The following is a 25,109-nucleotide window of genomic DNA, read 5'->3' on the forward strand; positions in this document are numbered from 1 at the left end:
GATATTTATATATTTATTGATATTTATATATAACTATGTGCACAAACTCATCAAGATATTGCTGCGATGAGTTTGTTGAATGTTTTGTGCTCTTCGTAAGGACCCAGGAAATTAACATGGGAATCAATCAAATATGTGCACAAACAGTTTGAGACGACAACATCCTAAATTATATATCATTGTCTTTCTTCAAGCAAAAGAGTCTCGTAAACTGCGTTAAAAATCATTTGTAAGCGTATATGATCCCTAACTGACCTTTTGAAGCACCTGTAGCTTTGGCATCACCAGTTTTTCCTCTTCTTTTCCGGACACACCTCAACTTTTCCACTTGTGCTTTAATCATGCAGTCATGTCACCATCGCAAGACACCAAAGGAAGCATTCCTGTTTCTTGTACAGCCCATGACGTGACACTGCACTGGTCATTTACCCCTTCAAAGGAATAAAGTGCCATCGAAAATTATCCTGAAACAGATCACTTTCTAGAATTTCGAACACACCTGATGAAAAACAGAAAAAATTCCCGCGAAACGGGAGAAGGATTGGACGGGAACTCAGTCCAGTCCCCACACTCTTCAAGTCCAAAATGGCGGGCCAGCTAGCTTGATGTAGTAACAAGTGCATCATCTCAATGCAAGACTTTGTTTGGGTTATTTTCTTTATAAAAGCAAAACAACCTTTTTGTTATCCAGCTCTCCTAACCGTGGATGGATGGTTTCATTTTTTCAGCTCTATAGGATTCGGAAAATCACAGTTCACCTCGATACTGCTCACTGAAGCTCGTATATGTCTGTGTAATCTACGTGTGTATGGTCATGATCCTTTGCTGATGGGTATTTAAAACAACTATTCAGGCTATTACAAGGTCAGACGAAGATTACATGTTAACGAACCTTCTGATAAGCTAAATTTATCTGGTAGGAATATAGAAAATGGGCCTGACAAAATATGGAGACTTTGCATGCTTGGAAATATGACGTAAAACTGACGACTATAAATCAAAGAAAAATTTAAGCATCTTGTAAAAAGATTGCTATATGTACATCAGAACATAATCATTTGTGTTCTTTGGTGGTTACTAGGTTTTCAAAGAATAAAATCACCTTTGATTTGCTAAATTATGTGTTTGTTGCGCTAATCAGAGACCCGTTTTAGATCATTTTTAACGTAAGAATCGGTGGTATTTCTAAACAACAAAACTGATTTGGCTTTGACAATTCATCTTCACTTAGCAAATACAGAATAAGGGCTTCCTGTCAACAATTTGGTTTGTTTATGGCCTGAATTAGGCTCAAAATTCCATTTTGCATCGCCTGAGAGGGGCATGAAGTGTTTGTTCCAAAAATTCAATAAACCATAATAAGCCAAATTTTTCTCAAGTGATTTTGATAACTGGGTGACTAAAGTAAACAATGGTACAGGTTTGGAAGTTATGCAAGAAGGCAGGTGAATAAGGTGAAATTTTGAAAAATGGCTATTTTGGGTTATAATTTTAACATCAATTTAGGCCAAACTCTAGCCCCAGGCTGCTCTCTGTGCAATACCTTGAGGACAAAGTTGCATGCATGAACTGAAAGCTCTATTATAGTAGAGTTAATGATCAAATTCATTTGGCAGCACAATTTACCAGTGGGGTCTTATCACACTTTCAAAATGCCCCCTGGAAGGCGGGATTTTTGGTGCTCAGAGGGCAAAAATGAGACCCCCCCCTGTAACTCCAAAACTAAAACTCATAGAAGTGAGCCAATATCTTATTATACTCAACTTCTGTGCCAAGTTTCAGCCAAATCGGTTGACCACAACTTTTGGTCCCTGGAACACTTTCTCAGACAATGACACTTAAACGTCTTGTACGTGTAGGACAGCGCTAACGAGATCATGACAGTGGTGCGGGCCATGTGTGAACTTTGAAATCTTAGTGGGAAAGGTAAAGTTTGCCTCATTTGTTTAACTGGAAAGCTAACGTTACATTATAGGGGCAATGTGCAGTGTTGTAGCCTGCGTAGATGGCGGAATATTTTATCGCGGGATTATCTACACACGTGCGGAAGCAAGATGCTTTGGCAGGTATTTATATAATTCCTTGATAAAATATCCCGCCAGCTACGCAGGCGAGGTTCTTAGCCGATGGATGAAACCGAACTGTTTCCAACTGATAGAATCAATTATCGACCTTTATTATATGATTATATACCAGGATTTCTCCTTTTACTAAAAAAATCGTATCTTCACCTCATGCAGTGAACATATCATTTTTATCTTTCACATGTGAGGATATAGGTGTTGTCGTGGTAACCAACACGATTAGCCAATAAAACGCGAGCTTTCTTTTAAATTGTAAGATACTTTTGTGCTTTAATATAATTCTCTACTACGTTAACATTTTTATTTCAAAATTTGACATTATCATGATTTGTTTTTTGTAACGTTCACATCTTGTTTTATGTTACACAACATGCGTGTTTTAGCGGTTGGTGACCACTTTTTCATCATCTCGAACATGAATAAAATAAGTTGTTTTAAATCGACACAGTTCATTAATATCTATATAATAAACAGAACATTACATGGCCGCTTGGGAATACGAATTTTATCTTCTCGTGCTGAAAGTATCTCTCACGAGTTAGCGAAGCGAACGAGTGAGAGATGCAGCACTCGAAGATAAAATTCGTATCCACGCGCGGCCATGTAATATCCTCTATATCTCTTATGAGCGCCAAGGTTAACTAGAGTAGAAATGAGGTAATGAAGTCTTAAAACTAATTTGTCAATCGTTAGTGGATGTGTATTGTTTTTCAAGTAAGATACACTGTTTTATGAGCCCAGAGGTACCCACGGTTTTCCTTACGAAAGGTAAATCACTCATTCATGTTGCAAGTTAAACCGTGAACATGCATAAAATAAAGAACATACATAAAATGGTATGACTTGTTGAATGATGAACCAGCAGTGGTGTTTCAGAACGTGATGTCACAAAGAGAAACATGAATGTTGCACAGTGAAACTATAATGTAGAATTGGAAAACTCTTGACGAATTGTGGACACCAAAGATGAAATATGAAATAAACATAAACTTCAAAAGTGGAGTTTTGGTGTGGATATAACACCAAAGAATGCCTACCCACTTTCAGTAAGTAGGTTATAAGTTGCTAGACTTATTGCATGCCGTTCCACAATGCTACAATGTAATGTACAGTTATGGATTTGATTACCAATGAACCACAGGTATTTTGAATGTTTATGTGGCCAACAGATTGGGACATGGCATCTGATCCAGCTCCATTTGCCTCATCAAAGAAGACAACAAACTATGCCCGTTTGTGCTGGCTTCTGGTGGATGTGGGAACCCAGGCCCTTAGAGACACCTTTGACACCATACACCCCCCAGCTACTCTTCACAAAATTTTGTCAGCAGCTCACCCTACATTGCAGTCTCTGAGAAAGAGAAGACTTTTGAATTCCACACAGTGGGGAAAGCTGTACCCAACTGTTCCTTCATCAGTGTCATCAGCCAGCTTTGACATCTTTCTTCTGATGGTACTGTTGAGAAACATATGCAGTCTCACTCCTCCTTCCAGTACTGAAAGATGGAACAAGCTTCCTCTCCATGGTGATAAAAGTACCGAGGCAAACATAGCAAGAATTGAGTATTACGGAAACAGAGTCTATGCTTACGCTAGCCAGGCATCCGTTGACGATACAGCTTTTAACGTGTTGTGGCATGACATCAGCAAGGCACTGCTAGCACTGGGATCAGCTAAAACAATGCATGCAACTGTGATCAGCCGAATGAAAACTGAGCGCATGGATGCTGATTTAGAGAAGCGCTATCGAGAATTACTAAAGGAGTGGAAAGGAGATGATGATAACACCAAAGAGACAATTGAGGAGCTGAAAGGTATGCTACTGGGTCTCAAAGGAGTAATCAACCCATAAGAAAATGAAAGTGATGTTAGAAGTTTGTTCATGTTGCCAACCTTCTTTTTTTACTTGAAGGACACTTAACTTGTTTCTTAGCTTTTAAATAGTGCCGCCTGCCAAAAGATAATATGGGGAAACCTGTACAGGATAATGGCTAAAGTAATTTGTGAAAACCAAAACTATGCAGAGTATACAGTCCCCTCATTTGAGTCCCAGATAAGTGGACCTTGTACTGAATGTAATTTGGATTTTGAAGGAACACTTTCTAGCTAATGAGCATGCAGATAAAAAGTAATTTGGCTGGTTTCATTGCCTATTTGGAAATTTGGCTTGTCTCATTATCTACTTGGAAATGCATTTCTTGAAAGAATGAACAATCCATTGCACTTGAAAGCTGTGAAAGGGCTTAAGTTGGCTTCAGCTCGAGTCTGCTTGCCAAACCTGTTTCTTACAAAAATGGCTAGAAAATAATTGCGTTTCTTTTTTAAATCTCTTCCTATCTTTGACCTGGTCTTCTTTCTGTCAATATTTACTAACGCAAGAGAACTTATTCATAAAACGTGTTTTCATAACTAAACAGACAAATATTTGCATTAAAATAAGATGCTTGGTGTCGCTAACCCTTTTCTTGTAACTAATATCACGTTATGTTCAGAAACGGTTGGGATAGACACAATGACATAGACTGTGTCCCTCTGACCGTTCTTAGTGTGGAAAGAAATAATTTTGGTAACTCTAAACACCCCAAATCTAAACCTAAAGTTAATGATGTAAGTAGGTAGTTGACATCTCAACTTATAAGGGGATATTTTGTGTTTTTTTACATAAAGCCTGTGTACAAAATTGTACCTTATATAATACTACAATCCTGGATTTCATAAACTTCTGTAACCGTAACAATGCTTTCATTTACGTTACAGAAGTTTATGTTACGCAACTTAACAAAGTTCATAACGCTACGGTATTAGTTTATTGCTGTTTGAAAAAGTGCAACAACATTTTGAACTTTGACAGTCCTTCAATTACCTAGCCTGTTTCTCTTAAAAGTTACATGTAATGATTTATTTATTTCTTTTATCAAGGTATTGTAAAGAAATTGAAGTCGGATGAGGACAGCACCAAGGACAAGCTTGGAGAGATGGAAGGTGCGTTAAAAATTAAATGTAATGAAACCATAACCATACAATGGGCTTTACAACTTGCCCGAAACTTTGGAGGAAATAGAAATCTCATTAGTCTATCCACGTCACTTGTATGGCTGCAGTTAAGATTATGTGAGCAGTCGTGCTGAGAATCCAAAAACCTGAAATATTCCAATCATTTAATAAGACAGGAGAGATATGGTGAATCTAGAATCTACATTTATAGCTGTTGTTACTCTACAGGAACTTTTAAAAGCAAACTCCAGCACCAAAAAAAAAAAAAAAAAAACGGAACAATTTAACGAACATGTATGTTATGTTATGTATGTTCTCACTAGGTACCTCTGCTATACGACTATTACTACCATTGTACTGCTACATGTACTCATATCACTATTGCTTTGCTTACTGCAGAGCCTCGCCTTGTTGTGTGTCCAACACCATCGTTTCTTGTTTAATGTATTTTTTGTGCCCTTGTAACTGGGTAACTGGGTAACTGGGTAAGTCGAAAAATGGGTGGGATTTGTTCGTTTTCTTTGTTTGTTTTTCTTTTTTTTTTTCGTTTTTTTTTTTCCTTTTTTTTCCGTGTCGGTAAAAGTCTTGCATGTCACTCCCCTGCTAAGTGGTATCTTTAAGCATAGAGCCTTACGCGCGTATTTTCTTTGGATCGAGAGGGTAGTGGAAATGCGTAGATTTCTTTGGGGGACACGGTAGAATATTTAACTTAACCTGCAATGGCGTCGAAAATATTGTAACGCGAATGGCGTCTTAGTGGATCTTTAAACAAAATTTACCCTTATGGAGATCAATAATTGAAAGGCAATTGAATGAACAACACAGGCGGTGAAAAAAATGTCTGGAATCTTAAAAGCGACGAGTAATGGACTTCGACAACAATCTATCGCCCGTCAAGCCGAAATCAAAGTGAGCTGAATTTCTAATATTTTACCAAGTGTGCTGTTATGCAGAACACTGAAAGCAAATGAAAAATGCTCTGGTAACTTATGGGTTCAACAAAAACAGAGAACGAATCGTTAAGTGGATCTGTGATGAACTCTGCACAGTCTTCAGGTAAAGAAATAATAATTGGAAATGTCACAGCCAAGAATTATTTGAAAAAAAGCTTATCGTCTATTTTGTGCTTCATTATTCAAGGTAAAGGTCCTTCATGGAAACGGTTTGATCCTGAAATTTATTTTGTGGCAATATTGCGTATATTTGACATGACTGAGTTTCTTCTCTTCAAGTGCGTAATGAAATAGGAAGGGGTTTTTGTCTCTAATAGCAAATATGTTTTTTTTTCTTTCAAAAAATCTTTTTCGTGGAAAAGACGGCCTCTGTGAATTCCTCATGCTTTATAATATGCGAGCTTAACTAGATGGTTTTTATTGCAATAGTAAAGACGTTTCGAGTCAAAATGTGGTTAGCGTCTTTCTGGTGTGTTAACTTAATTAAATATACCATCTTCGCCTCGTAAGTTTGTATTTGCCGTCTACCGTAACCTTGATTTCCACTCTCAAAATCACCTACATAACCTACTTTTTGCGTAGAATAAGCTTTTAGAATGATGTTCTTGTCTTCTGTGGTGATACTTGACGATTCGGAAACATTTTGTGAAAAAATATTTATAACGGGACACATGCGCAACTTGATCGCCCGATTACCTATAACATGCGCTTGCCTGGCCTTTTGACATCCCATTGAAAAAAACTCGTAAAATATTCGCGGGCCGGTCGTTTTTCTTTTAAATTTGAAAGGATGATTGCTAACGAATTGAGAAAGATTTTCACAATAACTAACAAATCCTGTGTTAAGCATGAGAATTCGGCAAAGAGGTAAATGCGACTAAATTTGTTGCGTGCGTTGCAATTTTTGTTTTGATTGTTGTACAAATTTTGAAAGAGAATATTAAATTATGAAAAAAAAAGCACGGATAGATCGTTTAAAAATCTTTATTTTTAGCGGTTATTTGAACAAAAAAGATGCAACGCTTGACGAGACATATTTTTGTTAATATTTGAAAGAAGAAAAAATTCGCAGCAATCGGGAGGCGGTGAAAATGAGTTAACAAATTTGCATACGTGCGTTGAAATGTGATACGCGAGGAGACAGGAATTTTATTTCTCTGACAAATGATTGACAGGTAGCCAAGGTTTTAACCTCAGAAAAATATCTGTTTTGTCATTATAGTGTAAGGTGTAGTTTATTTGGGGAGACAACAATATTTCTTTAACTTCCTGGTTAATCCAATTTATTGCTACGACTTGCTAGTGCAAAGATTGTTTACAATTTTTTTGCGAATTTTAAGTGTCATGAAATGACATCATTTGCCTGACAATATATCCCTTTACTCTAACCCAAAAACATTCAGACTTTATAATTATTTAACCATTTATTCTACTTTTGTGCTTGTCAGCATTTTGTCTCTCAGATGTAGAGATTTTCAATTAAATGGCCTCTCAATCTCACGATTGTGCAAATAGTTCACCCTGTAGTCAAAATAGATACGTTTCTCGGGAACCCGACAGAGAAGGCTTCCTGACCCGACAGATGAAATGTATTTATTCAGTTAAATATTACAAAAAGATTAAAAAAACCAAAAACGGACGTTTCTTGGCCAAAAAGTACATTGTTTTACTTTGAAAACGACGAACGATTAACATTCGTTCCCGCACAGGCAGCCAAAGCTCGTTGTACGATTTATAGACTTTTTATGGGAAAATATACTTTGAGCTTATGCACCAGTCAATTGAAACTCCCACCCCCCAGGTACCGGGGAAGGGTGACTGGGGATTCGATATAAACCCTGGTCAAAAAGCATCAAGACCCCCTCCCCCTGAGGCAGAAATTGAGATCAAATGCCCCAATACTTGGGGTAAGAAATTTAAAACAATCTAACATTTACTATCCAAAGAAATTTCAAATGTTCTGCTTTGGGTTTGTGAAGAGTGCGTTTTAGTTACTGGTACTAATTAAAGAAACATTTTTTGTTCAACTATTATTTATGGGCAAAGCACCCATATTTCATTATTGCTGAAGACCATCTGATTACAAAACTGTGTATTTTCCCATGAGGGGTAACCACAGTGCAGGACCTTGGAGAGGGCACTTTCTCTACAATGCCATGGGGCCAGGCTAAAGGCTTGTGCTGAGGACTCGGTTTTGCATATACACACTGTCCTGGCAGAATTGCACCATGGACGCCTCCCAAATTTATGTCATAGTAATGTTTTGCTCTGGGACGGCGCCCATCAATCGCAGTTTTGACGGTTCCAGAATACACGACAGTAGGTTACAGAAGAGAAGGCATCATAGGAAGGATACCCCTTGTGCGGCGGGAGAGTAACCTTTGAGCTGGAGAGTGTTCCTGTCCTTGTTGTGGGGTATTCCGGTAGTCCAGTAGCGCCATATAAAGTCTCTGTTCTTTTAATACATCCTCTTTTCTGTTTAAACTGCAGCTTCTGCCTTACCATTTCCTTGCGGCCAATATGGGAAGGGGGTCACGTGTTCGAACCCATACTCAGAAACAAGTTACTTGTTCTCGGTGCTGATAAACTGGCACCCATTATCCGTGACAACGCGATCAGGTATCCCGAACCTTGCAAAGTGCTCTTTCATGAGCTCTACTGCTGCTGATGTGAGTATAATGGATATAATGGCCATCTCTATCCAGTCGCTGTAGTGGCACGTATTGACTAAGTGCCATTTAGGATATCTTGGCTAATTAATGACCATGGTCGTTCTGGAATATCATGGCTCTTTAGGCGCTTAACTAGCGTATTGGGCACATACTGGGCATGAAATGCACTTATTCTTGATATCAGAGGTCATACTGGGCCAGAATAGAGACACCTTGGCTCTTCGAATGCATGACCCTGCTCCAAAGTTTGTTTTGGGAATTTTGTCCAGCATGGCTAGTCTCATCGACTTTGGGATGATTGCCTCCTGCTATTACATTATGCCATCTTCCAGAGATAATTCATCTTTGAAGGTGAGGTAGGACCGCACTAAGGGATCCAATTTTCGTTCGTCAGTTGGCTAACCAGTCATCATGAGGAAGAACAGCCTTTGCAGTTCTGGGTCCATTGCGGTTTGCTCTCGTAGATTTTCCAGGGTAAGATTGGAGATCCCAGAATTGTCCATTGCCATAGTTTCCAATTCCACTCTAAATAGGTGTCCTCCAGAGAGATTGGCTGCAGAAAGCTGAGGATGAGGAGCCCTTGAAAGAGTGTCGGCTATGACTTGATGTGCTCTTTTTCTGTAGTTCGCAACGAATGACCATCGTTGCAGCCTCATGCGCATGGCTTGCAGACGCCTTAGTGCTTTGTAAAGGGGTTTCTTAAAAGTTCTTTCAAGGGCTTGATGGTCTGTTTCAACCGTGATATCTGCCTTTCCGTAAAGCAGATTGTCCCATTTCTGAAATGCTAAGCATATTGCAAGACATTCTTTCTCAATAATTGCATCTTTTTGTTCTGTGGCAACAGAGCAATCAAAGAGAGTATTGGTTAGCCACGGGGTTCCTCGGCGTTTAACAATCAGAAACAGGACGTATATCGGATCATGGGAGGATGCTTCATAGGCTACCAGCTAATAATAAATTCTATTTTTTGAATCAACAAGGCTGGAAATCCAACAATGTAGTCACAAGCTAGTAGGATCCGAAGGATACACAAATGCTACAAATGTTAAGTGATTTGAGTGTACAAATAGCGACAGCGATCTACTAACTGATCCATTTTAAATGAAAAACATGCCGTGATATGCAGTGAGTGGGAATCGAACCCGCGTCCCCCAGGTTAGTAGGAGGGTGTGCTAACCACTGCGCCATCACGACAACCCCGCTGACAACAGAGCAATCAAGGTAGTTATTGGTTAGCCACAGGGTTCCTCGGCGTTTAACATCTAGGAACGAGACGTACATCGGATCATCGGAGGATGATTCATAGGCTACTAGCTAATAACAAAATTTTATTTTTTGAATCAACAAGGTTGGAAATCCAACGATGTACTTGCAAGCTACAATCTTGGAAAAAAACTCATTGGGAAAATGTGACGCTCTCGTTTGTCTGTGTGATAACGATTAAATTATTCCCACTTTCCCCCCTCGCCCCATTTCAATGTTGGTTCAAAACGGGCAAAGGCTTGCACAGTATATTTTAAATATAATAATAATTGAAACTTATATAGCGCATTTTTCATGGCGAACATGATCAAATGCGCTTTACAATTTAATAAAATAAATAAAAATGAATACAATTACAAGCAGTTATAATTAAAAATAAATTAATGTATAGATAATAATAATAATAACAATAATAATAATAATAATAATAATAATAATAATAACTGCGTAACAAAAAGCTCTTCCTCCAAGTGTTGAGAGTATCTTGCCACTAGGAGTCTCAAGCATAATTCTTCCGCTAGATCTGAGTAAATATCTAGTTGATGATTTCCGACTGATCAATTTACAGATATAGTCAGGTGCCATGCCGTGAATAGCTTTAAAGGTAAAGAGCAGAATTTTAAATTCAATGCGGTACTTAATTGGAAGCCAGTGAAGCTGATATAAGACTGGTGTGATATGACTGAACTTCGGTTCCTTAAAAATTAGTCTCGCAGCTGCATTCTGAACTCTTTGTAGCTTTTCAATTTGTACTTGTGGAAGTCCGTAGAGTAAGCTGTTACAGTAATCTAATCGGCTAGACACAAACGCATGAATTAAGGTCTCGGTGGATTTACGCGATAAATGTTTTCTTATTCGCATAATGTTATGAAGATAATAGAATGATGTATTACAAATTTTGTTTACGTGGGAGTTCATCGACAGCTTGTCGTCAATAAAAACACCGAGATTTGTCACAACTGACGATCTCATTACATCAGAATCGCCCACGGTAATCGAAGAAATATTAACTTTAGTTAACTGTTCTCGGGTTCCTATGATAAGAAATTCCGTTTTTTCATCATTGAGAAGGAGTTTGTCATGTTCCATCCACAAGCGTATGTCCTTTATACAATTTTGCATGGCTAATGTAGCATCTTGTTGGCTAGACAACACGTCAGGCCTGAAGGAAAGATATAATTGTGAATCATCCGCATAGCAATGAGAGTTTGGAAGATGTCTTTCAATTACATGGAATAGTTTTGAAGAGTAGATGATATATAATAGGGGACCTAGACCTAGACCGGACCTAGACAGGATCCTTTTGCATCAAATTGTCAACATTGGTCTGGGGGAGGGGGAAAAGGACCAATAGACTTTGTAAGTGCATGTCAAATGATGATTAAGCTACAATTTTTCCCAAGAGATTTGTCCAAGATTGTAGTACGTTCCGAAGGATACATAACGCTTTGCTACAAATGTTAAGTGATTTGAGTGTACAGATAGCGACAGCGATCTACTAACTGATCCATTTTAAATGAAAAACATGCTATGCCGTGAGTGGGAATCGAACCCCTGTTCCCCCGGTTAGTAGTCGGATGTGCTAACCACTGCACCATCACGACAACCCTGCTGGCAAAAGAACAGTCAAAGAGGTTATTGGTTAGCCACGAGGTTCCTCGGCATTTAACATTCAGGAACAGGAGGTATATCGAAATCGGGTCATCGGAGGATGATTCATAGGCTACCAGCTAATAACAAATTCTATTTTTTGAATCAACAAGGCTGGAAATCCAACGATGTAGTTACAAGCTAGCAGGATCCGAAGGATACACAACGCTTTGCTCCAAATGTTAAGTAATTTGAGTGTACAAATAGCGACCATCACATACCTACCTTTACGAATACATAGAAAGCTACAGGAAACTTAACACCGGACACCTTCTGGGGAAAACTGTAATTGTCGTGAGTGGGATTTGAACCCACGTCCCCCTGATCACTAGTCGGGTGTGATGACCACTACACTACCAGGACAACCATGCTGGCCCCAAGGCTGATTGATCACTTAATGTGTGGCATTTACGTGGGTCTCCCTAAGGATCAGTTTTTCTATGTGATAACGCTGGATCAACATGTGATTCACAGGCGGACAAGGGTAGTTAATGTAAAGAGCCGGTTAAGTAGATCCCTTGAGCCAACAACGTATCACCCCCAGGAGGATCGCAAATTGATTCACAGTCCAAGTTGAGGAGAAATTGGTCCTGAGGTACCAGGGAAGTTTTTCATCTGATGGACAGGAACATTGTTAGTAAGTGCACCGTTTCTTGGAGGATGATCTTTTGCAGCTCATTGATGTTACTGGCTCCAGGGATCTTTCCTAAATTCTGGTCCATTCCTTTTTTAATAAGTCCAAGCGCACCAACAATAAACGGGAACAGTCTCTGTCCTCATACCCCACATTCTCGTGGTTTCAACACAAGGTCTTTGTATTTCGAGAGCTCTTCAATGACGTTCGTTGAGGTGTTTTGGTTGGCATGGTCCTTGATCACTATATCAGGCTTTTTCGCTAACAATTACCTATCCATATGTATCTGTATATCCCAGAGAATTGTGACTTCTTCGTTTTCGGTGAACGTCTTGGGCTTATGTTCATACCACCTCTCTGGGACGTCAATAATCTACTGCTGCTGGCACGCCTTCCCATGGATATATGCAGCTGCCTTATTGTGCCTCTCCAGATAGTCAGTTTTGCAAATTCAGGACAGCCAGTTATTATTATTATTAGCATTATTACTTTTTGTACTGGGTGGCCTTGCCTTTGTTGTAACTTAAAAGTCACGTCAAGCTGATTGCCTCTGTTTAGTCTGATGGCATAGTGAACAAGAATAAGGCTACTGTGTTTCATTTCATTACTGTAACTACACGATATGCTGGAATTAGAGAGACGGTGCTCCGGTGCATTTTTTGACTCATATTGTTTGACACAAGGTAGATTGCCGTAGTCTTAACCCTGAGCTTGCCAAGTAGGCCACTGTGCAAGCTTCTAAGGTGGTTATAAAAAATTATGAAAACAAACGGTGAGATCAGCTCAACAAACAGATGAACATATTTTTTCCTTGCTGCAAAAAAGAAATACAAGAGGACTCAATATTTGAAATTAAGTAATGGTCTCTGCACGTTAATTTCCAACTTCAAACGTATTTTGCTGGCATTGCCACACTGCAAATTACTGAGTATTATGGTTCATACTGAAACAAGAAGAACAACTTCAGCAAACAAGCAAACTTGTGATGAACTGACCCTGTAATTTTCTTTTCATTTTTAAAATCACCCTCTCCCAACAAATCAATGTCCTCTTTCGTATCATATTTTTTTTAAATTTTGATTGATTAATCAATCGTTTGATTCGATTTGATTTCATTTAGACATCCTGAAGAGGCTTGAAACAGATGAAGGCAGAAGCAAAGACACGCTAAAAGAGATCCAAGGTGAATTGACATCCATTTTAACGATTTGCGGAGTGTGCTATTTTTCTGGAGAAGAGATATTCTCCTAGGGTCACCCATCAAAGCAATACTTTTCTTCTTTACTTCGGGGATCAAGCAAACCTTTCCTGAAAAAAAAAAGGAACAACTATTAGAGTTTGGTTAGTGATTGTCTCTTTTACCTTTCAAAGAGATCCTGAAACAGTTGAAGTTCTGCGAAGATAGCACAAAGGAAAAGCTCAATGAGATGGAAGGTAGGTTGGAGTGATTGTTTTTATTGGAATATGGTGCGCATGGATTACTTATAATATTATGGCAATTAAGTAGCGTTTGACCAAATACTCAAAGGGACTTACAATAGTAAGTGGGATACTTCATATGGTTATGGTGCAGATTCAGATGGCTGCCATTAAAATCTTGTTGAAATTACTGGTAGGATTTGCAGATGCTCTAAAGCAGAGGGAGAGTGACAGACCCTAAATCTTTGCCCTATTCGTAACCTGGACGAAAGGTTCTTAGACCCCTCCCCCCCTTCCAAATTCAGTCGTGATTTTATAGTCCAAAAAGCAGCCAAACCGAGCCACAAGCAAAGCTAAATTATTTTTCAGGATTGTTTTCGAACAATTCATTCGAAAATCCGTCCAAAATATCAGAAAAGGCCTCCGAATAAAACACATAGAAAGTTGAAATTTTTACGAGCCATGAAGAAATGGTCATGCCAGCACATGCAGCCCTATTTTGCCACCGTCTATACCATAAAAAAGGGTGACATTCCCATAGGCTGGATCAAGGAATATTTTGCCTTCAAAACAAATGCTTTATATCAAACCACGCTCTTATTTTTAAGTGGGCTTTCACGATCTTCATAATTGTAGAGAAAAACAATTATTCTTAAAGAAAAGTGAGATAACCTTACATCCCTCCCGCCTCTGGCCCTCAGAATGTATATATGTATGGATTAAGACGTATGTTCCCGGTATTTGCCTCTTGCATAACCAGAGTCTATTTCACTTACATGTATGTTCACTTAGACAAAAAGGACCATAAATTTTAAAGAAAAAATGCATGCAACTGCCAAGCTGATATTTAAACAAGACGCACATGCTTGTTGAAGTAGAGGCCCGTGCGGAAATCTTGCCAAGTGCGTTTGTGTTAGCATGTAAATGACAAAGCAGTCTCTATCTCTGTTTTTATGAACATATTTCATGTCAAGTCCTCTTCCTCTATCAGCTCTGTCTTCTTTTTGCTCTTGGTAATTAGAGAAAATAATTATACTTTGCCTTTCACCCCTCTTTATTCGTAGTATTGTGCTCTGTATTGGCATTTTCTCTTTTACTTTATTGATTGATTACTATATAGATTTATTCAATTTGATTTAGACATCCTAAAGATGCTTGAAACAGATGAAGGCAGCAGTCAGGACACACTAAAAGAGGCACATGGTGAGTTCATGCATTTTATTGATTTTTTGAATGTGTTATTTTTTCTGGTTAAAAGATATTCTCCTCAGTCCTGGCGTCACCAATCGAAGTGCTACCTTTGCTGCAAGTGCTTACGTAGGGGATCAAGCAAGACCCTTCCGGAAAAAAGAATGTTATCAAGTTTCGTTCACTGCCTGTCTCTTTTACTTTTCAAAGAGATGCTGAAACAGATGAAGTCCAGTGAAGAAGGCTTAAAGGAAAAGCTCAATGAGATGGAAGGTAGGTACCATTTTTTTTGGAATACAGTGTGCAAGGGTAACTGATAATAATGGCAATCTGTATTTCCTATTCATCTAATAATATGTATAGGTACCTATAAAGAGTATATTTCAAGAAATCCTTCTATATTCAGGGGTGGATCCCTGGAAGGGGGGTGGGGGGGGGGGGTAGTGGTGCAGGAGGTGCGCACCTCTCCCTTGCCCCCACCCCATATAAATAGAACATATTTAAAAAATTAAATTTTTAAAAAAAGTAGCTAAAACCGTGGCCCCCAAATCTTTATTTCGCCAAGTTTGATCAAACAAATTAAAAGCTCAGACAAGTGAGTTTGTTGCTTTCTATTCATTGTATAAGATCTATTAAAATTCCTATATTTTTCCTATGTCATGAACTTGAACAGCATATTTTTCCTATCAGATTTTCCAAAAATGTCAGTGGGAAGCCTGAATTACTAATAGGATTTGCAGATGCCCTGGAGCAGAGGGGGAGTGACAGACCTTAACTCTGTGCCCCATTCATGACCTGGAGGAGAGCTTCTTAGAACTCGTCAATGCAGAGATGATTTCATAGCCCCAAAAAATTTCCAAACCGAGTCAAAATCCATTAGCGAAATTGTTTAGGATTCTTGTACAATTCATTTGAAAATCCGTCTAAAATACCTGGAAAAAAAGCTTCCGAATAAAACACAAAGGAAGTAGAAATTCCACAAGTCATTAAGAAATGCTCCTGCCAGCACATGTAGCCCTGTTTCGCCATGTCACACCATCTATACCATCAAAAGTGTCCAATGGCCCCAATGGAGAAAATATTTGCCTTCAGAAAAAATGTTTTATATCAAACCAAAATCTTACACGATCTTCATATATGTAATTGTAGAGAAAAGCCATTATTCTAAAGGAAGTCAGATAACTTAACAACCCTTCCGCCTATGGTCCTCGGGATGTATATACAATATGTATGTATGACTTAATATCTGTGTTCTCGGTATTTATCTCTTACATAATCAGAGTCCATTTGACCTATGTTTATTTAGACGAAAAAGACTTTACATTTTCAAGAAAAAAGTGCACTGAACGGCTATTGTAATCTTAAAAGTACGGAGGACATACATGTTGAAATAGAGTCCTGCGCGGAAGTCTTGCCAAATGCTCAGTTCTTTGTTAACATATCAATGTCGTAGCATTCTCTATCTCTGTTTTTATTAAAGTATTATGTCAAGTCCTCTTCATTTATTTCTGTTTGCTTTTTTTCTTCGCAATTAGCGTTATATACTTTGCCTTTCATCCCTCTTTGAACCTATTATTGTGCTCTTTATTAACATTTTTATTTCATTGATTGATTAATATATCGATTGATCCGATTTGATTAAGACATCCTGAAGAGGCTTCAAACAGATGAAGGCAGGAGCAAAGACACGCTAAAAAAGACACATGGTGAGTTCATGCGTTTCATTGATTTATTGAGTTAACTGAGCTTTACAGAGGGGATCGAGCGTGAGCCATTTTCTCTTTTTTTCCTTCAAAGTGTTTTCAAAGGGTCACTTAAAAACTGTTTCTTTTACTCCCAAAGAAATCTCAAAAACTTTGATAGACAAGTTCAGGGAGATGGAAGGTAGGCCCACATGTATATGGCTCTTATTTCATAAGTAAATGTCAGTGTTTTTATTGGAGAATGGCATACATGTACATGGTTGTAACAGGGTTTGGCCATTTTCAGATATTAATGCTATTTTATTAGGAAACAATTTCAAATCCTCAACTTACCGTATTTACTCGATTAAACGCCAAGGCGTTCACTAAATTTTGAGCGTGTACTAGGCGGCGTTTATTCAAAGGCAGCGGTTATTCGAGGAAAGAGTTTATTTGAAAATGATATTTCTTAAGTCACTGACAATAATTACGGTAGATCATTTGTAAATATTCTTGAAAACAGAAGCATGTTTAGAGTTCCAGAAAGAGGTCGGCCTTGATATACTGGTAAAATTCTTGTCCTTAACAACAGAACTGTACATCGTGAAAATTGTGAGGTAGTACGAGCTTGATGAAAGAGCTACAAAGTATGGCCACTTGGAACTTAATAACATTATCATACAGGAAAATATTTTTTTCCTGAATTCCCTAAACGAAAACCTAAGCGATTCAACACGAACTACTTTCCATGTTCTCTATCGCCAAAGAGTGCATATGCCAGTCAAAAAAAAAAAAAGAAAACCATCCGATTGCCCTTTGTGTGGCAAGTGATATAGTATCACTGTCTTTTTATCCAATTCTCGGTTTTCACATGACGTCACGGCCGCCATGTTGGAGCCCCTAAACAAAGAGACGGCGGCCATGTTGGAGCCCCGACCAAATCCTACGGGAATTCAACTCTATTATTATGCAAACGTTTTCTTTTGTTTTTGTTGAAAAACATGGCTGTTGATCACGTGAGTGAAAACCAGCAATTACGTGTACTTAGCATAACGCAACGATTTCTTCTCTGGTTTAATGATAGACTCAGATTTAACCCCACAGCCTTCAGCAGGGAAGTCCGATGCTCAACTAACTGAGCAAAACAATCAACATGGTGTACTTGCCAGTTCCTGCTCTAGTTTTGCAAGACTGCTTATGTATAATGAAATAGCTTGTCTGAATCATTAGCAGTCAACCTACTACATGTAACTGCTAATTACGATAAACTTAAAAAAATTACCTGGTAGCTTTCTTTTAAAAGAAAATTTAAAAGATGAGAGAGAAAAAAAATGAGGGTTGTACGAACAAAGTTCATTGGCTATAGTTTTTCGAATAACATTTTTCGCCAGCATACGAACATGGCTAAATGACCCTAAGGCAACATTTGATTCTGTAATTCGAAACCCAATCGCTGATCTTCCAGAAACCATTTATTCCCAAAAGATCAAAAATCTCAATACTCACCGGGTCACCCCTTATTTTACTTTTTAAAGAAATGCTGAAGCAGTTGAAATCGCACGGAGACAGCCTGAATGCTAAGCTTGGAGAGAATGGAGGTACAGTTAAGTTGAAATAAAACTCGCATAATTTATGAGATGGAGTGACAGAAGTTGTTAGAAATCGCATTAGGGTATCTTAAGTGGGCCCTCCTTTATAAGTTGTGCATAAAGGAAAATGTACTTACGTAGAGGGTATTGACGGTCATCTCTAGATAAAATTTAATCACGGAAACTTTACTTTTTTTTGAGGTCTCAATTCAATACAGTACTGCATGATAATGAGACAAGCACTGTTCGAGTGCAGCTCATTGGTTGGGGCAGAGATCGCTGGTTCAAGATCCGTTCTGACCACTCGTTGAATTTGTTCATGGTAGTCCCTGCTACAACTTCTCGGCTGCACTTGTAAATAGCCAACTGATTTTCCCTGGCTAGTTGGGATTCGTAACAGGTGTTGTTGTTGCTCCGTTGTGTCGTTTCATTGATTGTGGTTTATTGGTTTGGGGAGTGGCCAATTAAGTATGTATAGTATTGTATTGCCCTCTAGCTTAATTTTGTCAAACAAACTTGCAACGCAACTTTTTTTCTGGCGTCAATACAGTACTCCATTGTAATAAGAGAAGTACTGACCCAGCAGGAATGGCAAAACCTCTTTTTGAACATTTTTTAACTTCCAAGTAAGCCGTGGAAGTGGAAAATGCATCATTATTTGTACTGACTGGAATTGAAAATGATCACTGGATTCAGGGCGACTTGCAAAGAAGAAACAAATTCAGGTCTGAAAGGGACTCTGACCTTGTGATTGCATTGCAATACTCTACCATTTCAGCCATCGGGGATAATACATTTCTGTAGTATGAACGCGCAACAGACTTACTTCCAGATTGCGTGTGGGATCGAATGATAGAGCAGCATATGACAATTGCATACTCATGGGTTGGAATTCTTTTTTTGGCTTTCTTTACAACTCCCGAACTTACTTGTTGAATTGCGATATAGACTAGGAGTCGTCACAACCCAAAGTTCAATATATATATGGCTCTTTCTCTCAAATACTTCACTATCAGTTGTAAGTACAGTCGACCTCAACAGAAGTAAGGAATAGGTATCATTCTCAAGTATTCAACGCTGGGAGAACAACGGCGTTTTTATTCTCAATTAATGAATTTCTCTCTTTCAGATGCTTATGGGCCAGTGGTTGTCCTTATCGACGTTATTCGACAACTGTACAAAAGCCGTGAAGGATGGCTTGCGCCCTTCCCGTGGTGCGAAGAGTTCCGATTCCATCTTGACAACATTTTTACTAGGCTTAAAATGGTCAGTAGGAAAAAAGAACGCGGTGTTAAGACTGACTCCATTGTCAACATGTTGGAAATCTTCAAACCACATGAGGAATGTTTACAACCCAGAAAGATTTTGATTGAAGGACAGCCAGGCATTGGAAAGACAACCTATTGTAACAAGGTTGCTTATGACTGGGCCAAGAACTGTAAAGCTGAAGATTCGTTTCCTGATGTCCAAGTGTTGCTGTTGTTGAAATGTAAGGACGTTAACTCTGATTTATGGGAGGCTATTGATGACCAGCTTTTACCAAAAGACATAAAGAGAGAAGATAAAGAGAAGTTCTTCACCTTCGTTCAGGACCATCAGCCAAAGGTTTTGCTAGTACTTGACGGATTGGATGAGTTACCAACCCATAAATTACCCGTCTATAAAGAGATTATTCAAGGACGAATACTTCCAAAATGTTATTTAGTGGTTACAGCACGACACGAAGCTGGAATCAAAGTACGCGAATGCTGCGACACCCTGTTAGAGGTCGAAGGATTTACCAAATACGATGCAGAAGATTTTGTTTCCAGATATTTCAAGACCGAGGAGCATCTGGCTGAAAAGCTCTTGGACAAGCTGCGCACAGACGCAAGCCTTAGGGAAGTAACTGCAAATCCACTGAATGCAACACTTCTTTGCCTCCTTTGCGAAGACTTTCAAGGAGATTTGCCAAAAGGTAGAACTCTGCTTTACGTCGAAATAGTGCAGTGTGTGCTGAGAAGGTATAGGAAAAAGAAAGAATTACCAGAAACGGACGAAGACCTAACACATTTATACCATGCTGAATTAAAGTATCTTGGTTGTATAGCGTTGAATGGCTTGCTCAAGGATGAGATGTATTTCGACGATAGTGCTTTTCGAAATTGTACCAGCAACTTAATACCTGAATTGGGATTTCTGTCAGTTCAGCCTGGACGCAGCAAACGAACACCGAGCCGGTGTTATGGGTTTCTACACAAGAGCTTTCAGGAGTTCTTCGCTGCATATTATCTCAGTTGCCAGCTAGTCGATGAAGAAATTAGTCTTGATGGCTTAGTTGCCGACACAAAGTCTCAACAGGTGCTTATTTTTACCTGTGGTATCTTGGCTCAATGGTGCGAGGCAAAAGCCATGGCACTTATGGCAAGTGTAGCAAGTCAAATCAACCAATTAACTGACGAGACGAAACGTGGTGACTATCTATGCACTGCATTGAATTGTATTAAGGAATGTGAAAAAGAACAGGGTACCTTTGGAATAGAATTGGCGGGTTCTCTTGGTTCGCTTCTTGAAATTCAGCATATTTTGTGTCGACAGCGGATATATGACAGTGGCGTTGCTATACTGGCTGATGCAATGGCAACAAACGGTTACACAGTTGAATTTGTTTTCTAACGAAATCGGTGACTCGGGTGCAGCTGCACTGGCTAAAGCAATAGAAATCAATTCAACACTGACAGAGTTGGATTTGTCTCGCAATGAAATCGATGACTCGCGTGCTGCTGCACTGGCTAAAGCAATGGAAATGAATTCAACGCTGACAAAGTTGTATTTGTCTGACAATAAAATCGGTGACTCGGGTGCTGCTGAACTGGCTCAAGCAATGAAAATTAATTCAACGCTGACAAAGTTGGATTTATCTTTAAATGAAATCGGTGACTTGGGTGCTGCTGAACTAGCTAAAGCAATGGAAATGAATTCAACGCTAACAAACTTGTATTTGTCTGACAATGAAATCGGTGACTCGGGTGCTGCTGCACTGGCTCAAGCAGAGGAACTGACAGGGCCCTTTGGTCCAGTTGAGCGTATTTCATACTAATTTGTCAAAACGTTTTTAAACGGATCCTCCCTTGGAGGTAATCGTTGGACCTAAGGCCAGAGCCCAAAAGAAGCTCATCAGGCGTTTTGCTGCAATGTGTTAGAGCAAATCGGCCAACTCAGTGTTGTACTAAAGGCTAACGCTCAAAACGTTAACCATTCAGTCTTTTCAGGAAGGGAATTCGACCTTTTTAAACTCGTTTTATAAAACCAAATTTTTGTGTTTGACTCTCCCACCGACGCAGCACAAGACGTTTGAGAGAAATGTTTATATTTGTAGTGCGGGCAAGAGAGGAAAGAGAGTAATGATCCTCGCACAATATTACTATTTTTCGTCTATATCCTGTTCTTCAAATATAAACATTTCAGCCATTGAGTCGTTTCACTGGAACACATGAGCCCAACACATTAGGGGCTTTAGATCGGAGGACGAGAACAAATACGAGATTTCCGTACGGAACATTCGCTTTAGGTTTGGAAGACAAGATTTTCGAAGTGCGCGTGCTCAGAACACAAAACTGGCACTTAGTCCAATCTCGATCCCAGAGCTCCTCTCTTTTGTGCATTACTAAGTGAGGGAGAGGAGAGCTCTGAGAAACCCTTAAGACAAGTGTCTTCTCATTGGTTTTCGCGAAGAACAACGAAAAGAGTCTCTAGTTGGTGCATTCATGTAAGCACGAGGAGTGAGCAGGCCCTGTAAGGTTCAAATAGCCAATCTTTGGTTATAAAAACCCTACTGCGCATGTTCTCCTACAAAGAGGTTCCCAGAGCCTCGGGTCATGCGGAGACTTAAGATCCGAGGCTGTGATGACGATAATTAACAATTATTCGCCGAAGGCGAAGTGATTATCGGTGAATATTCACCGAGACGAAGTCGAGGTGCATATTCACCGGTAATCACTGAGCCTGAGGCGAATAATTCTTTTAGTATAAATACACAGGTGATTATTTCAAAAAAGAGAAAAAAAAAAGCATTTCAACGCAAAATCATCTTCACTTACGGTGGCAAAACGACTACTGGTAGCCATTTTGTTCCTCGAGGCGATTATCGGCTGATAATCCGAGATAGCGAGCCAATGAGAGCGCGCGATTTTGTGTAATCATATGTGTGTGTATACTAATGACTTTTAGTCGTCCTTATCCTCGGATTTAAGGGTCCCTATCGACCTTCTCCCAACTGAGTTGCGTCATAGCTCCGTTGGGTGAGCATTGCACATTTCGTAAAATTGAATCCCGCTGTAACTACCTGTATTTTTCTGGTGCTCGTAAAGACAGTTCCTTAAATTGTCCAGATGACTGTGCGTATCATTGTTCTCTTTCGACAAGAAATTTGTTCAGAAACTGATCCAGCACAACTTTTCTTTTTTTTTACAGCCTTTGCTGTCTGTGAAGTTTCCACGAGTCAGTGTAGTCTTATAGTTGAGGGTGCAAGGCTAACATGTGCATGTTCTAGGTTCAAATTAATCTCCCTCTGTTAAGGATTTGCTTCCTAAGCTGAAGTGTTAACGTTTAACCATGCTTTGTACAAACTCAACTAGTTTGTCTTTCCAGGGTTTTAGTTTCTTTATACTTATAATAATAATAATAATAATAATAATAATAATAATAATAATAATAATAATAATAACTAAGGCTTCGTAGCAGCGCGAAGTAGGATATTGCTTTGATGAACCACACGATGTTTTTGAAGTTCATTCTTAGATGAGACGCCATGCATCGTCAGTTGTACATTGAGAAATAAAATGAAAATATGCAATAAATAGTATAACAAAGTGAGATATTAACGATAACAATTAAGGATGACGGCGCGAGCCAAAAAAAAAAAGAGTGGAACTATTTAAGCTTAGAAAGGAGACTAATTAATATGAAAGGGATACATTAAGACGTTTGACTTGGGAATTTAAAGACGGCTGCTCCCAAAGGATGTGCATTGAAAGCTTGTGGAAGCAGAGTTGGGAATTTTGAAATAATCTTCTGAGCAAAGGGAGCGACGATTGTCAGAACTTCTCAGGTGTTTAAAGATGTGATAATCTTTGCATGTGTCTATTGGTTTCACCAACGTAACAGGCACTACAGCCTGCACATGAAAACCTATAAATGACTCGCGAACGTAAATCCGTAGGGATGGGATCCTTGAACCCAAACCATCTCCTGATTTTACACGGGGTGAACACCAACTTAATGTCTACGTCAGGGCAAAAAGTGCTAACTAATTTCTTAATTCTGCGTTGCGTTGCGATAGAGAAAGGACCGATGTACGGTAATTTAAAATACAAACAATTGTCTTTACGAATAGCACCCTGAGTGGAATCGGGGGTAAAGTGATTAAGGAATTTTCTAAAACATTCTCGATGACGTTAGAAGGGAACAAATTCCTCCTTAATGATTTGGTAAGGTTATTTATGTCAAGGTGAAAGCCAGCCCAAGTATTATAATAATAATAATAATAATAATAATAATAATAATAATAACAATAATAATAATAATAATGATAATAATAATAACAACAACAACAACAACAACAATAATAATATTTTATATTCTTTATATATGTTAAGAGACAATACCCATGGAGAGTCGAGAATAGGACAAAACGCTGCCCCTTGCACAAGTCGAGCTCCTAATCTTTCCTTCTACACACGGCCCTACCAGTTGCATGCTTTACAATAAATACTGCTGTGAGTAAATAGAAGTTTTTAGACTTTATTTTACCTCGGCCACCTGCCAGAATTCCCAGAATAAGAGCTTTCTCTGCTCGACTCAGACGGCTTGAATTTTTGAACATTTCGTGTGCAGCTAGCATTTGGTCTCGCTGCAACAAAACAAACAAAAACACATGATCCTTGATGGTAGCAACATTGTGCGTAAGTGACTACTTCACGATACAGGGAAAGCTACTACCACCCCCTGGGGCCACCAGAAGAACTGAGAGATGTACTTGTTATTATTATTATTATTATTATTATTATTATTATTATTATTATTATTAGTAGTAGTAGTAGTAGTAGTAGTAGTAGTAGTAGTAGTAGTAGTAGTAGTAGTAGTAGTGGTAGTAGTAGTAGTAGTAGTAGTAGTAGTAGTCCAGGTGTGGCTGAAGTAGGAACAGCAGATGGAGTCTTGTTTTTTTCATCCGCAGACAAGCGTGCTGTAAAGGTTGCTAAACTGGCTGCTAGTGCTGCAGCTGCTGCTTGTGTCTTCTGTCTCTCCCTCATCGTTATCTGCCGTTGTTTTTCAACATGCATCTGATAAAACAAACAAAAGTTCTATTATCTGCAGGACAGGGTTCGTTATAAAGTGCTCCCAACCTTAAATAAACATATTTTCGCTTTACAGTCAAACCAAGTGAAGCGTACCCCTCAAGATTGCATTAATGAACTGATTATTTGAAACTTGAACCCGCTAGTCGTTTCAAGAATGCAATAATGAATTGATTATTCGAATATTGAACTCGCTCGTTCGATCCAAGAATACGGCTAACGGGTTCCGTTTCCGAAAAATCGATTCATCATTGCATTCTAGAAAAGACTAGTAGGTTTGAAACCTACTAGTCGCAACAGTGAATTGATTTTTCGAAAACGGAATCCGTTAGCGAATTTAGCCGTATTCTTGGATCGAGCGAGCGAGTTCAATATTCGAATAATCAATTCATTATTGCATTCTTGAAACGACTAGCGGGTTCAAGTTTTAAATAATCACTTCATTAATGCAATCTTAAGGGGTACGCTTCACTTGGTTTGACTGTAAATGCACTGTAAAAATCAACAAAACCAAAAGTAGTTTGCTTCCACTGACGTTCAGTGTGTATGTTATGGTTAATATTTCCCTGGTTATTTATTTATTTATTTATTTTTTAAGCCACTTCAATTGTGATTTTCCTTTGTTTCAGATTATAGTGGTGATTGA

General features: G+C 38.8%; 1 non-coding gene and 1 pseudogene across 1 annotated transcript; one reads left to right on the forward strand and one right to left on the reverse strand.

Moving 5' to 3' along the window:
* The window catches only part of LOC137983629 (uncharacterized), a 60,718-nt pseudogene extending 37,287 nt beyond the window's left edge, over nt 1-23,431 (forward strand).
* Nucleotides 11,498-11,570, reverse strand: Trnas-acu (transfer RNA serine (anticodon ACU)). The gene has a single exon. It is a non-coding gene; the product is annotated as a tRNA-Ser (tRNA).
* Nucleotides 23,432-25,109: the final 1,678 nt, after the last annotated feature.

The sequence above is a fragment of the Montipora foliosa genome, chromosome 13, assembly GCF_036669935.1.
Source record: "Montipora foliosa isolate CH-2021 chromosome 13, ASM3666993v2, whole genome shotgun sequence".
Taxonomy (NCBI): Eukaryota; Metazoa; Cnidaria; class Anthozoa; order Scleractinia; family Acroporidae; genus Montipora; species Montipora foliosa.